At 42.3% G+C, this 13,545-nt stretch overlaps 1 pseudogene across 1 annotated transcript in view; it reads right to left on the bottom strand.

Moving 5' to 3' along the window:
- LOC117702178 (NACHT, LRR and PYD domains-containing protein 1a-like) overlaps positions 1 to 12,820 on the bottom strand; it is a 35,382-nt pseudogene extending 22,562 nt beyond the window's left edge. Inside the window, exon 1 of the transcript XR_013070337.1 lies at positions 11,157 to 12,820. The product of XR_013070337.1 is annotated as an NACHT, LRR and PYD domains-containing protein 1a-like (transcript). The remainder of the gene's footprint in view (positions 1 to 11,156) is intronic.
- Positions 12,821 to 13,545: the final 725 nt, after the last annotated feature.

Raw genomic sequence — 13,545 nt, 5'->3', positions numbered from 1 at the left:
CTGTGGAAAGGACAGACACTACCTCAGAGTAAAAGGTTGGAAAACAATCTACCAAGCAAATGGTCCCAAGAAACAAGCTGGAGTAGCGATTCTAATATCAAATAAAATCAGTTTTCAACCAGAAGTAATCAAAAAAGATAAAGAAGGACACTTCATATTCATGAAAGGAAAAATGTACCAAGAGGAACTTGCAATTCTCAACATCTATGCCCCAAATGTAAGGGCACCCACATACATAAAAGACACTTTACTAAAACTTAAAGCATACATTGCACCCTACACAATAATAGTGGGAGATTTCAACACCCCACTCTCAGCTATGGACAGATCATGGAAACAGAAACTAAATCGAGACACAATGAAACTAACAGAAGTTATGAACCAATTGGACTTAACTGACATCTATAGAACATTTCATCCTAAAACAAAAGAATACACCTTCTTCTCAGCACCTCATGGTACCTTCTCGAAAATAGACCATATAATTGGTCACAAAACAGGCCTCAACAGATACAAAAAGATTGAAATAATCCCCAGCACCTTATCAGACCACCATGGATTAAGACTTGTCTTTGACATGGACAAAAACATCAGAAAACCGACATACACTTGGCAACTGAACAATGCTCTACTCAATGATAACTTGGTCAAGGAAGAAATTAAGAAAGAAATTAAAGACTTTCTAGATTTAAATGAAAATGAGGACACATCATATCAAAACATGTGGGACTCATTGAAAGCAGTACTAAGAGGAAAAATCATAGCTCTAAGTGCTCACAAAAAGAAAGTGGAAAGAGCATACATCAACAACTTGACAGCAAACCTGAAAGCATTAGAACAAAAAGAAGTTAGTATACCCAAGAGGAGTAGATGGCAGGAAATAGTCAAACTCAGGGCTGAAATCAACCAAGTCGAAACAAAAAGAACTATACAAAATATCAACAAAACCAGGAGCTGGTTCTTTGAGAAAATCAACAAGATAGACAAACCCTTAGCCAGACTAACCAAAGGGCGCAGAGACAGCATTCAAATTAATAAAATCAGAACTGAAAAGGGAGACATAACAACAGAAACAGAGGAAATTAAAAAAATTATCAGATCCTACTACAAAGGCCTATACTCAACAAAATTGGAAAATCTGGAGGAAATGGACAATTTTCTAGATAGATACCAGGTACCAAAGTTAAACGAGGAGCAGATAAACCACCTAAACAGTCCCATAACGCCTAAAGAAATAGACACAGTCATTAAAAATCTTCCCACCAAAAAATGTCCGGGGCCAGATGGTTTCAGCGCAGAATTCTTTCAGACCTTCAAGGAAGACCTAATACCAATCCTCTTCAAGTTATTCCATCGAATAGAAACAGAAGGAACACTACCCAATTCATTCTATGAAGCTACCATTACACTCATACCTAAACCACAGAAAGACCCAACAAAGAAAGAGAACTACAGACCAATCTCACTTATGAATATTGATGCAAAAATACTCAATAAAATTCTCGAAAACCGAATCCAACAACACATCAAAACAATTATCCATCAAGATCAAGTAGGCTTTATCCCAGGAATGCAGGGATGGTTCAATATTCGGAAATCCATCAATGTAATCCACTACATAAATAAACTCAAAGAGAAAAACCACATGGTCATATCACTAGATGCTGAGAAAGCATTTGACAAAATTCAACATCCCTTCATGTTAAAAGTCTTGGAAAGATCAGGAATACAAGGCCCATATCTAAACATAGTAAAAGCAATATACAGCAAGCCAGTAGCCAACATCAAACTAAATGGAGAGAAACTTGAAGCAATCCCACTAAGATCAGGGACTAGGCAAGGCTGCCCACTCTCACCTTACCTATTCAATATAGTACTGGAAGTCTTAGCTAGAGCAATTAGACAACAAAAGGAAGTCAAAGGGATACAGATAGGAAAGGAAGAAGTCAAAATTTCACTATTTGCAGATGATATGATAGTATACTTAAGTGCCCCTAAAACTTCCACCAGAGAACTCCTAAACCTGATAAACAACTTTAGCAATGTGGCTGGATGTAAAATCAACTCAAACAAATCAGTAGCCTTCCTCTACTCAAAGGATAAACAGGCAGAGAAAGAAATCAGGGAAATGACACCCTTCACAATAGCCACGAATAAAATAAATTATCTTGGAGTGAATCTAACAAAGCAAGTGAAAGATCTGTACGATAAGAACTTCAAGTCTCTCAAGAAAGAAATTGAAGAACATCTCAGAAGATGGAAAGATCTCCCATGCTCCTGGATTGGCAGGATTAATTTAGTAAAAATGGCTATCCTGCCAAAAGCAATCTACAGATTCAATGCAATACCCATCAAAATTCCAAATCAATTCTTCATAGAGATAGAAAGAGCAATTTACAAATTCATTTGGAATAACAAAAAACCTAGGATAGCGAGAACTATTCTCAACAATAAAAGAACCTCTGGGGGAATCACCATTCCGGACCTCAAACTGTACTACAGAGCAGTAGTGATAAAAACTGCTTGGTATTGGTACAGAGACAGAAAGGACGATCAATGGAACAGAATTGAAGACCCAGAAATGAACCCGCATACCTATGGTCACTTGATATTTGACAAGGGAGCTAAATTCATCCAGTGGAAAAAGGACAGCATTTTCAACAAGTGGTGCTGGCTCAACTGGAGGTCAACATGTAGAAGAATGCAAATTAATCCATTCTTATCTCCTTGCACAAAGCTCAACTCCAAGTGGATAAAGGACCTTCACATAAAGCCAGATACACTGAAATTAATAGAAGAGAAGTTGGGGAAGACCCTTGAATACCTAGGCACAGGGGAAAAGTTCCTGAACAGAACACCAATGGCTTATGCTCTAAGATCAAGAATTGACAAATGGGACCTCATCAAATTGCAAAGCTTCTGTAAGGCAAAGGACACTGTCAACAAGACAAAACTGCAACCAACAGATTGGGAAAAGATCATTACCAATCCTACATCTGATAGGGGGCTAATATCTAATATTTACAAAGAACTCAAGAAATTAGACGCCAAACAACAAAATAACCCCATTAAAAAATGGGGTACAGAGCTAAACAAAGAATTCTCAACTGAGGAAACTCGAATGGCTGAGAAGCACCTTAAGAAATGCTCAACATCCTTAGTCATCAGGGAAATGCAAATCAAAACAACACTGAGATACCACCTCACACCAGTCAGAATGGCTAAGATCAAAAACTCAGGTGATAGTAGATGCTGGCGAGGATGTGAAGAAAGAGGAACACTCCTGCATTGTTGGTGGGGTTGCAAGCTGGTACAACCACTTTGGAAGTCAGTCTGGCGGTTCCTCAGAAAATTGGACATAGCACTACCTGAGGACCCAGCTATACCACTTCTAGGTATATACCCAGAAAATGCCTCAACAAATAACAAAGACATATGCTCCACTATGTTCATAGCAGCCCTATTTATAATAGCCAGAAGCTGGAAAGAACCCAGATGCCCTTCAACAGAGGAATGGATACAAAAAATGTGGTACATTTACACAATGGAATATTACTCAGCTATTAAAAATAATGAATTCGAGAAATTCTTAGGTAAATGGATGGATCTAGAAAATATCATCCTGAGTGAGGTAACCCAATCACAAAAGAACACACATGGTATTTACTCACTGATAAGCGGAGATTAGCCCAAAAGTTTGAAACAACAAAGATTCAACTACCAGATGACACGAAGCTCATGAAGAAGAAAGAACAAGTGAGGATGCCTAGGTCTTTCTTAGAAGGAGTAACTAAATAACCAAGGGAGCAAATATGGAGACAAAGTGTGGGTCAGAATCTGAAGGAGGGGTTGTAGGGAGACCATTGTGTCTGGGTATTCATTCCATAGGCAGTCACCAAAAATAGACGCTGATAGGGATGTCAGGATGGGAAAGCTGACAGCAGCCTGATAAGGCTGTCTCCTTAGAGGTCTCTCAGAGTCGGACATACCCAGAGACAGATACCCACAGCTATCCATTAATCTGATCAAAGTTCCCAATGGAGGAGTTAGAGAGTAAATTGAAGGAACCGTGAACCATAAGGGCTGGTGGCCCTGTGAGGAGAGCAAGAATACCAACCAGCCAGAGCTCCCCAGGGTCTAAACCACCAGCCCAGGAGCACATAGGGAGAGACACATGACTCCAGCTGTATATGTAGGGGAGGATGGCCCTGTTGGGCATAGGTGGGAGACAAGATCATTGGTACCCTGAAGGCTGAGCACTGAGGGGGGGAATCTGAGGGTGGGGAGGGAGGCTGGGGGTAGGTGGGTAAACACCTTCATAGAGGCAGGAGGAGGGAGGATGGGATAGGGGGTTCCTGGGTGGTGGTGGAAATATGGTAAGGGGATAAAATTTGAAATGTAAATATTATATCCAATAAAAGGGGGGGAAAATAGAAAAGCGGTTAGAACCAACATTCTTAATAAAATATCAGCCCTCTTTAAAAAAAAAAACTATCTTGATACTAAAATTTGTTTTGAGAATTGTATATTGCAGAATGATCAGCCTTGGTGTATCTACTCAACAAGCAAGCTGGGCAGACCTGCTCAAACCTCTGAGGTCCGTGAATTCCATCTGGAGGCAGCGAAGACACAGCATCAGAGGATTGTCAATTTGCTCTCCCCCCCACTCCTCTTCTAATATCTCAACGCCCATAATCAGCTTGAAGAAGCTAATGATGAGTCAGCGCCCCTATTCTCTGGGCATGGGGACTAAGGTGGTAAATGTTGGGCTGTCTCTCTAGGGAAAAGTAGTGGTTTTGTCGGAATAGAGAGGATTAGCTAGGGTTTATTGCATAGCCATAACCTATTAGTGGAAATCTGTATAATTATTATCAAGATGAAGATATAAATTCTTAAATGGACCAATTTACTTTGTTTACAAATTTTAAGGTTTTCATTGGCATGAGCTTCTTAGTGATATAAGAGTGAGATGAATATTGTTACTCTCATAGGCATTGTACCAGTATAACACATTTAGGAATACAAAGCTTAGACCCAGTCCTTCTTTAACTTTTTTAACTGATTTGAGATGGTCAGCCTGTGAGTTAAGGGACTATAGCAAATTCATGACTTGGAGTTTATTATAAGGGTGTTCTCTATGTTTTATTTAGAAATAGCTGAGTGGAGTTAACAGGCAACACTCCAGATTACCTTACATGGATAGCTGGTTTTCAAAACATCAGAAATCCTTAGAATTGACATGACAAACATTTCAGTATTAATGTTCATTTTCATTAGAGACCTGTCTGCTCCGGACAGCTTCCTATGTTAAATTCTAAGAAGAAATTGAGCATCCTTGGAGTTACTCCAGTTGTGGTGAGACAGCCACTAGGCAAGAATTGCCACTTTCCTTCTACAGACAAATTACTGTCCAGAAAAGGACACACCTGCAGAATAGTCGACTGATTATATCTGCCTAGACAGAGTAATCAGCCCTTAATAATTCTGCAGCACTAAGGTCTGTCAGATGATCCTGGGCCAGAAGGCAGAAGAACAGATGCTCCAACGTTTTGAAGTAGAGCGAGTGTCCAGGTGTTCAGAGGTCTCTATAAATTGGCTAAGTTTTAGAAGCTATGCTTTGTGCTTCCCACAATTATAGTTAACTCAGTCATTCTGGATTTCTGACAGGGTTGAAAACTTATAGCTATTTACCGTAAGAGAAAAGATTTGAGTGGATGGTCATCAGCTGACATTCATCCTAAAGCCAAGGAAAAAGCCAGGTTCAGACCTAAGTGTTTTAGTTAGGATAGATGACAGAGGTGCTGGTTAGTCAACAAAAGGATGGACTCAGTATTAGGACTATCTTGTACCTCACTGGTACAAATTGGCATAATTATGCTCTAATTGTATTTTGAGAGAAAAGTTTCCTTTTAACAGGAAGGGTGATGTGTAGGAGGAGCTAAGGTGGGAGGAGTACTGAGAGGAAGAAAAGGAGTAAGAAGAGGAGAAGAAGAAGGAGAGGAGAAGCTAGGTGATGAGAGAGAGAAAGAGGGGGGAGACAGGGAGGCAGATGTTCATGTATCTCCACCAGTCAAAGATAGTTGATATATCTAGGTTGGGTAGTGGGTTACACCTCTGATTGAACAATACCAAACTTATAAAGCCTATGATTAACATTTTTCTAAAAAATGTATAAATGCAAAAAGGAAAAGGGGGCATGGGATAGGGGTTTTCTAAGGGGGGGGGAATGGGGAAAGGGGATGGCATCTGAAGTGTAAATGAAAGATCTAATAAAGAAAAAAAAAGAAAAAAAATAATATAGACTTCCCACCAAAATTAATAAAAAGGTTGATAATTGGAATCGAGTCAAGGAATGAGAAGTAAGTCCAGGTACTTATGCATCTTAAGTTTTGACAAAGAAGGCAAAACTACACAATGGAAAAAAGAAAACATCTTCAATGCAAGTATATTCATATCTATCACCCTGCAGGTATCTCAGGTCCAAGTGAACCAAAAAAACTCAATAAAGAATCTGATACACTAAATGTGATAGAAGAAAAAGCAGGAAGTAACGTTGAACACATTGATACAGGAGACAACTTCCTGAATTGAACTCCAAGAGCTCTGGCCCTAGTATCAACAATAAATAGGACCTCATGAACTGAAAAGCTTCTGTAAGGCAAAGGACAGTGTCAAAAGGGCAAGTGGTAGTCTTTGAAATGAGGAAGATTTTCACCAACTCCACATCTAACAGATGTCTGATATCCAAAATATAGAAAAAAAACCTAAGAAACTATGAGGGACAAAGCCATGAGAGCCCACCCCAACACTACTAATGATACTTGGCTCTACTTGCAGACAGTCACCTTGCTTTACTGTCATTGGAGAGGCTTCATCCAGTAGATGATGCAAACAGATGCAGAGATCCAGGAGGTCTCTGCGTGAGGTGCATCTTGGGAAATATTGTGGAAGAGGGGCATGATAGGTTGAAGGAGCAGGAGAAGTCACACACATTATAAGAAATGTACAGAATCAATTAAGCTGGGCCAATATGGGCTCACAGAGTCTGAACCACCAACCAGAGAGCATGCATGGGATGGATCTAGGCCCTCTACACATATGTAACAAATGTGCAGCGTGGTCTTCATGTGAGATCCCTAATCGCAGGAGCTGGAGCTGTCTCTGACACTGCCATCTGCCTTTGGATCTCTTTCCATAATTGGTCTGCCTTGTCTAGCTTCAATAGGAGAAGATGCACCTGCAACTTGAAATGCCAAGGTGGGTTGATGACCACGGGAGGCCTCCCGTTCTCTGAACATAAAGGGCAAAGGGTGGGGAGGTGAGGTGAAGGGTGGAACTGTAGTGCCAGGGAAGTTTAGAGATCTCTTTAGAAAACAGACAGGAGCCAATCTGATGCAACTCACAGCAGGGTCTTTATTCTATTCCAGCAAGCTTGGGGCCCCTTAGCTCACTGCTGACAGGCAGGATGGTTTTGGTGGAGAGAGGAGCCCTGACTGTCTGTTGCGGCAAGGCTTTATAGTAAGCAACAAGAAGGGAGTACGTGTGCAAGCATCTAATAGGAAAGCTACTGTGGCTTTTAACATAATTGGCTGGTGCTGGGAGTCATATTATAAACTTAATTTCTGTTGTTCTCTGCATTGGTGGTCATTAGGCAGGGAGTGGGCTTGCAACCATGGGGTGCAGATTTGTTGGGGGAATAACCTGGAGATACTGGTAATGTTGGGGGTGTAACCTGGAGATGCTGGTCTTGCTGGGCATGTAACCTGGAGACTGGAGCTAGGCCCAGGTTTTGCTGCGGGGGCGGGGGGGACGACTTGGAAACTAATGCTAGGTACCAGCCTGTTAATTTACCTGAGTCAAACTTAGGTCAGGTTCTCTAAAATGGACTCTGAATTTAAAAGATTTGGCCTCAGAGAACTGGGAAGAGAGGAGGGGGGAAGTTGCAATTGGGATGTAAATCAATCAATCAATTACTGAATAAAATGGGGTACAGACCTAAACAGAGAATTCTCAACAGTGGAATCTTTAAAGTATATGAAGCACTTAAAGAAATATTCACCATCCTTAGTCATCAAAGAAATGCAAATCAAACAACTCTGAGATTCCATCTTACACCTGGCAGAATCGTTAAGATAAAAATTCAAGGAACAGCTTATGTGGTGAGGATGTGGAGCAAGGGGAACACTCCTCCATTGCTGGGGGCAGGGGGGTGAAAAGCTGTACAGTCGTTTTGAAAATCAATTTGGCAGTTTCTCAGAAAATTGGGAATAGATCTACCTCTAGACACAGCTATATCACTCCTGGACATGTATTCAAAAGTAGTTCCACCATACCACAAGGACACTTGTTCCGCTGTGCTCATCGCAGCTTTATTTATAATAGCCAGAAACTGGAAACAGTCTAGATGTCCCTTAATCGAGGGATGGATAAAAAAAAAATGTGGTGCATTTACACTATGGACTCAGGTATTAAAAACAATAGCATGGTGAAATTTGCAAGCAAATGGATGGAACTAGAAAAAGATCATCTTGAGTAAGATAACACAGATCCAGACAGACAAACATGTTAGTTACACATTGAGACATAAACACAGCCAAAAACCCTCAGACCCACATTTGTCTGGTGTACAAGAAGGGTAGGGGTAAAAGATGGAGCAGATTTTGAGGGAAGGCCAACCAATGACTGGCCCAACTTCAGACCTATGCCATGAGATGGAGCTCACCCCTGATACTTTTAATGCTGTTTTCCTATAGTTGAAGACAGAAGCCTAGCATAACTGTCCTCTGAAAGGCTTCACTTTCTGAAAGGCAACTGGTAAAAATTGATGCAGAGATATATAGCCACATATTAAATGAAGGTTGCAGAATCCTGTGGAAAGGGAGAGGAAGGATTGATAGAGTCAAAAGACACCACAAGAAACTACTACTACTACTTCTTCTGCTGCTACTGCTACTGCTACTGCTACTGCTGCTACAAACCCTACAGAATCAACTAACCTGGGCCCATAGGGCCTCACAGAGACTGAACTGCCAATGAGTTGCAGTGCATGTGATGACCTGGACCCTCTGCACATACATGACATTTGTGCAGTTGAGTCTTCATGAAGGGCTGAATTGCTTGCCTCTGCTTTCTGAGTTTTGGATGACAGGTGTGCTCAGCCAAGCTCAGCTTCTCCAATTCTTAATGCTGTCCTCTATGAGAAACTTTTTTGTTTTGATAACTGATATATCATCAGTTTTCTACAAGCATTTATTAGTCCATCCTAATAATAAAAAATAATCATTGACACCTTCCTGCATGTGTGTAAGACTGTTTAATCTCTTGTGCTCTTTGCCCACTTCCCCCTTCTCCTCACCCCGTCCTGTTCTCTCACAGTCACTCCACTACTTTCAAGTCATTTGGTTTTCACATGAGCTTTTTATTTCCTGTCAAAATGGTGTCAAAGTATTGAAATGAAGGAATTTTTCCCCTTTAGCCTCCTGAATGATAGGATTTCAGGATTATGCCAGCAAGTCCAGCTCAGATTATTAGGAGAAAAAGTTTCAATAGATAAAAACAGAAGATTTAAATAAAAATGGTTACTCTAATGGTTTGTATATACTTGGGCCAGGGAGTAGCACTGTTAGGAGGTGTGGCTTTGTTGGAGTAGGTGTGTCACTGTGGGCATGGGCTTAAGACCCTCATTCTAGCTTCCTGGAAGTCAGTATTCTACCAGCAGCCTTCAGGTGGTGATGTTGAACTCCCAGCTTCGCATGCACCATGTTTTCCTGGATGCTGCCATGTTCTTGCCTTGACGATAGTGGACTGAACCTCTGAAGCTGTAAGCCAGCCCCAATTAAATGTTGTCTTTATAGGAGTTGCCTTGGTCATGGTGTCTGTTCACAGCACCATGTTAGGGTTCACAGCGGTTAAACCCTAATTAAGACAGTTACTTACCCCAAGAATCTCTCTATTTAAGTAAACACTCCCTTCCCTGATGCCCAGTGTATGCTTGATCATGGCAAAAGGCAGTCCCTATGTAATTAGAATATTTGACTGTCTTCTCTCCCAGTTTCTCTGGTCCTTGGACAGCAATTGTATTTCTCCTCTTGTAATTGATTGGTAGGTCATTGTATAAAATAAATACTAATGAATATTTATGGGATGAATCATGTAGAGGGAGGTGAGACACATATTGATACTAAGTAATTGATACTTCCAGGGGTAGCAAATCCTGGAATAACTCTACCTTACTACTGGGATTGGCAGAAAGTTAAGGAGCCTTTGAGGTGAGTGCCAAGGCCAGGCTGCTTTCATTGACACATACAGATATTATCTGGGCAGTGAAACCATAGGGACTCTCATACATATGCATTCTGAGATGATGGGGAAAGATTTCAGGGCCAAGGTTACTTTCATAGGGATAGCGATGGTGCCTACAGGAATAAGCTGTTTCTCAGAGAGAAAGTATGTTAAGAGGGAGGATTAGTAACTGTGGCCATTGGAATCCCATGAAGGGTAAAGATAATTTGAGTAAGAGAAGCTGGGTGTTCCTCACTGAGGCATAGGGAGAGACAAGTTTACAGTACCATCCCATGATCGAGCACACTGAAGGAAATAGAGAAATGTTCAAAACACGTGGTCTCATGTTGGGCCTTGGACGAGGTAACTCCATTTAATCTGTTACCTTTGGTCACGTAGGACAGGTAGAGGGCGTGATTAATAAGTCTCTACTTCCAGAGATTTAAATATTAATGAATTATCAAAAGGCCAGGGGCGTAGCTAATTAAGTTATTCCCTCCCCTTTCTCCCTTCCCTATAAGACTGGTCTCCCCTGGCTTTTTTGGGGGGGGGGAAGCGCACAACACCTGCATCCATTCACCATGCCATGAACAATAAAAGCTTTGGAAAACCGGACTCCACGTGTCCATGGTCTCTCCGCCTGATTCCCAGCTTTTGGAACCCTGGAACCTTGCCGATGCAGCTGCCGGCCTGCCCACCGACAACTGCGTGAATGTGGGATCTTCCGCTGGCGGCGCGGGAAGCTCTGGTGCCGGACCGCCCTGAGACTCTGTCACCGGACTCCCTCCCCCTTCCCCCCGCCCGCGAGATTTCTGCCCCACAGTCTCATGAGACCCACAGGGAATCTGGAGAGAGGATTGTGTCTGGATACTCACAGGACCATCCTTGGGGCCATCAGTGCATATCCTTGCTGTCTTTCCATATTCACCTGGAGACTCCTCACATGGCAGCAGAACTGAATGCAGAAAGTGACCACCATGAGCTCCATGTCTGTCTGTATCACCAGGTGCTTCACATTTGTCTGGAACACTGTGTGTGCAATGTCATTTGGGTCAGGCACTATTGTTTCTTGAAGATCATGCATTACGTGTGTCAGGAGCTCCTTTTCCTGATTTTCATACAGACAGTAGAGCAAACCCATAGAAGGTGGTTGATAGGGTTGGGTTTTTGCCAGGATCTTCCATAGCAGCTTCAACTTTGTCTTCTTAGAAAAGTTGCAGTGAAAGAACTTTTCCATTTCTTTCAATCCCTCTTTACTCAAAAGACCAAATAGAAAGCGCACAGTGGGTGCCTCAAACAGGTTGTATCTTCCATACTGTTCTACCAGTGTTCCCACAATTCTGTCATCTTCCATATCACCATGTCTTTCCTCACTGTCCTCCAAGATGTAGGACATTGCTGCAAAGAACTCCTGGAGACACAAGTGGGCAAAGCTGTAGCTCAGAGAGCTGGGCTGCTTTTGAAGAACACCAATCTTCAGGAAAGTGGCAATGGCATCCTCTGCTAACCCTTGGTTACAGAGGTCGCTTTCACTGAACAGGGTCCTTCTTTGGCAGATCCCCTCAGCAGCCAGTGAGCAGAGGGCTCTGAGCTGGGTCCTCATGTGCTGACCTGAGATTGTCAGAGAAAGGTATTTCAGGCAGAGGGCTGTGGTGGTCTGTGAGGTCAGTGAGAAGTCTCCACCCTGCTCCATCTGCTTTTTCAGGCAAGTGCAGACCAGCCAGCACACCCAGGGAACGTCACACAGGGTCAGGAGCACTGGGTTAGACTCAGACATCCTAAAAGCAGTAACTACATCTATTTCATTTGCAAAATAATTGCAAAAATAGTTTCTCTGTTCATACTGAGCGAATCCTAGGACTTCCACCCAACATGGCTGCTTCAAGGGAGGAATGATCTTCTGCAGAGCTGTGTTCCGAGCTGTGAGCAGGAAGGAAGCCTCAGGAAGGATGGATTTTCCTAGTAAACTTCCCAGCAGAGTGTTCACAGGCTGTGTTTGACTCCAGTGCAGACATAGCTCAGGATTCTGGTCCTCTAAGACCCATGCTGGCTCATCTATGCCATCCAGGATGAAGAGCAACTTCTCAGGGTGAGACAGGATCTGACTGATGGGAGCTGTGGGCACTTCCTGGCCTTGTGCTATGAGCTCAGCCAGACTCAGCTGTTTGCACTGGGCCAGCTCTCTGCAGCTGAAGAAGAAGACATGCTGGAAGCGATCCCTGTAGAGCTGACCTTCCTTCCAGGCTCTCCTCACCTGCCTGACCAGTGTTGACTTGTCAATGCCAGCAGCCCCTTCTATTATGACCAACTGAGGCTTTTTCTTGGTATCTAAGTTTGGGCCAAATAAATCTTGGATCTCAATCACATGTCCTTCTTCTTCTGGTACACATGGATGCCAGCTTTTTTTGACCAAGTTCTCTGAGCCTCTTGGGCACAATTTTTGGAAGAGTAGTAGGCTTGTGAAATTTTGGAACAAATTTTCCCCTTTCAATGAATGTGTAGAGCAAAGTGTCACTTCTTGATTCATATGTACTTCTTGAAATGTTTCTAAAGGAAGAGAAAGTTTGAGCAGCAGTGTATACATTAGTGTTGTGTGTTCTTCAATCAATCCTCCCTTCTTTCCTTTCCTCTTTCCTTAACCCATATATTTCTTCCTTTCTTTTTTTGATCCTTTATCATTTGGATACGTATAGGTATTTGTTTAAGCTGTGGGCACGGGAATATTTTAAACAGTGTAGTGCAGAAAATTTGAGTTTAGAGTAGAAGATTCTATTTCAAGTGGTCATGTGACTAATAATAATACTGGCTGACTTTCATTCATGCTTCAGCCATTCATCGACTTCTTATCCTGTGCCAGAGTTGCTCTTGAGCTGGAGAGAAAAGCGTGAGTTCACAGACATAACTCTGTCTTCATCCAGCCTATGAGATGATGCAGTAGCTCCACTGAGCTCTGATTTCCCATTGTAATTTGGTGTCTGGGGTCTCTCCATGTAGGAGGTTGTAGAGTAGTGGGGAGATTACAGACAGTGGGGCGGATGTCTGCTCCTGACAGATCTTACTGAGTCTACCATTGCAGCCCTGACAACATCATCTGGAAGTCCTGAGACTGTGGGTCTGTGGGAAGGTCTAGTAATGCCATAGATTTCATGTTTTAAGACATAGTCTTGATTCCCAGTCTCCAGGCCTGGCAATCTTGGGTGTATTTTATTCTGTATTCAACACAAGCCTTGTTTGTGGCTACTGTTTGAATCTTTTTGCCCACTC

Source organism: Arvicanthis niloticus, unplaced genomic scaffold (assembly GCF_011762505.2).
Source record: "Arvicanthis niloticus isolate mArvNil1 unplaced genomic scaffold, mArvNil1.pat.X pat_scaffold_540_arrow_ctg1, whole genome shotgun sequence".
Lineage (NCBI taxonomy): Eukaryota > Metazoa > Chordata > Mammalia > Rodentia > Muridae > Arvicanthis > Arvicanthis niloticus.
Note: the sequence above shows the minus strand (reverse complement) of the source record. Positions and strands in the feature narration are given on the sequence as shown.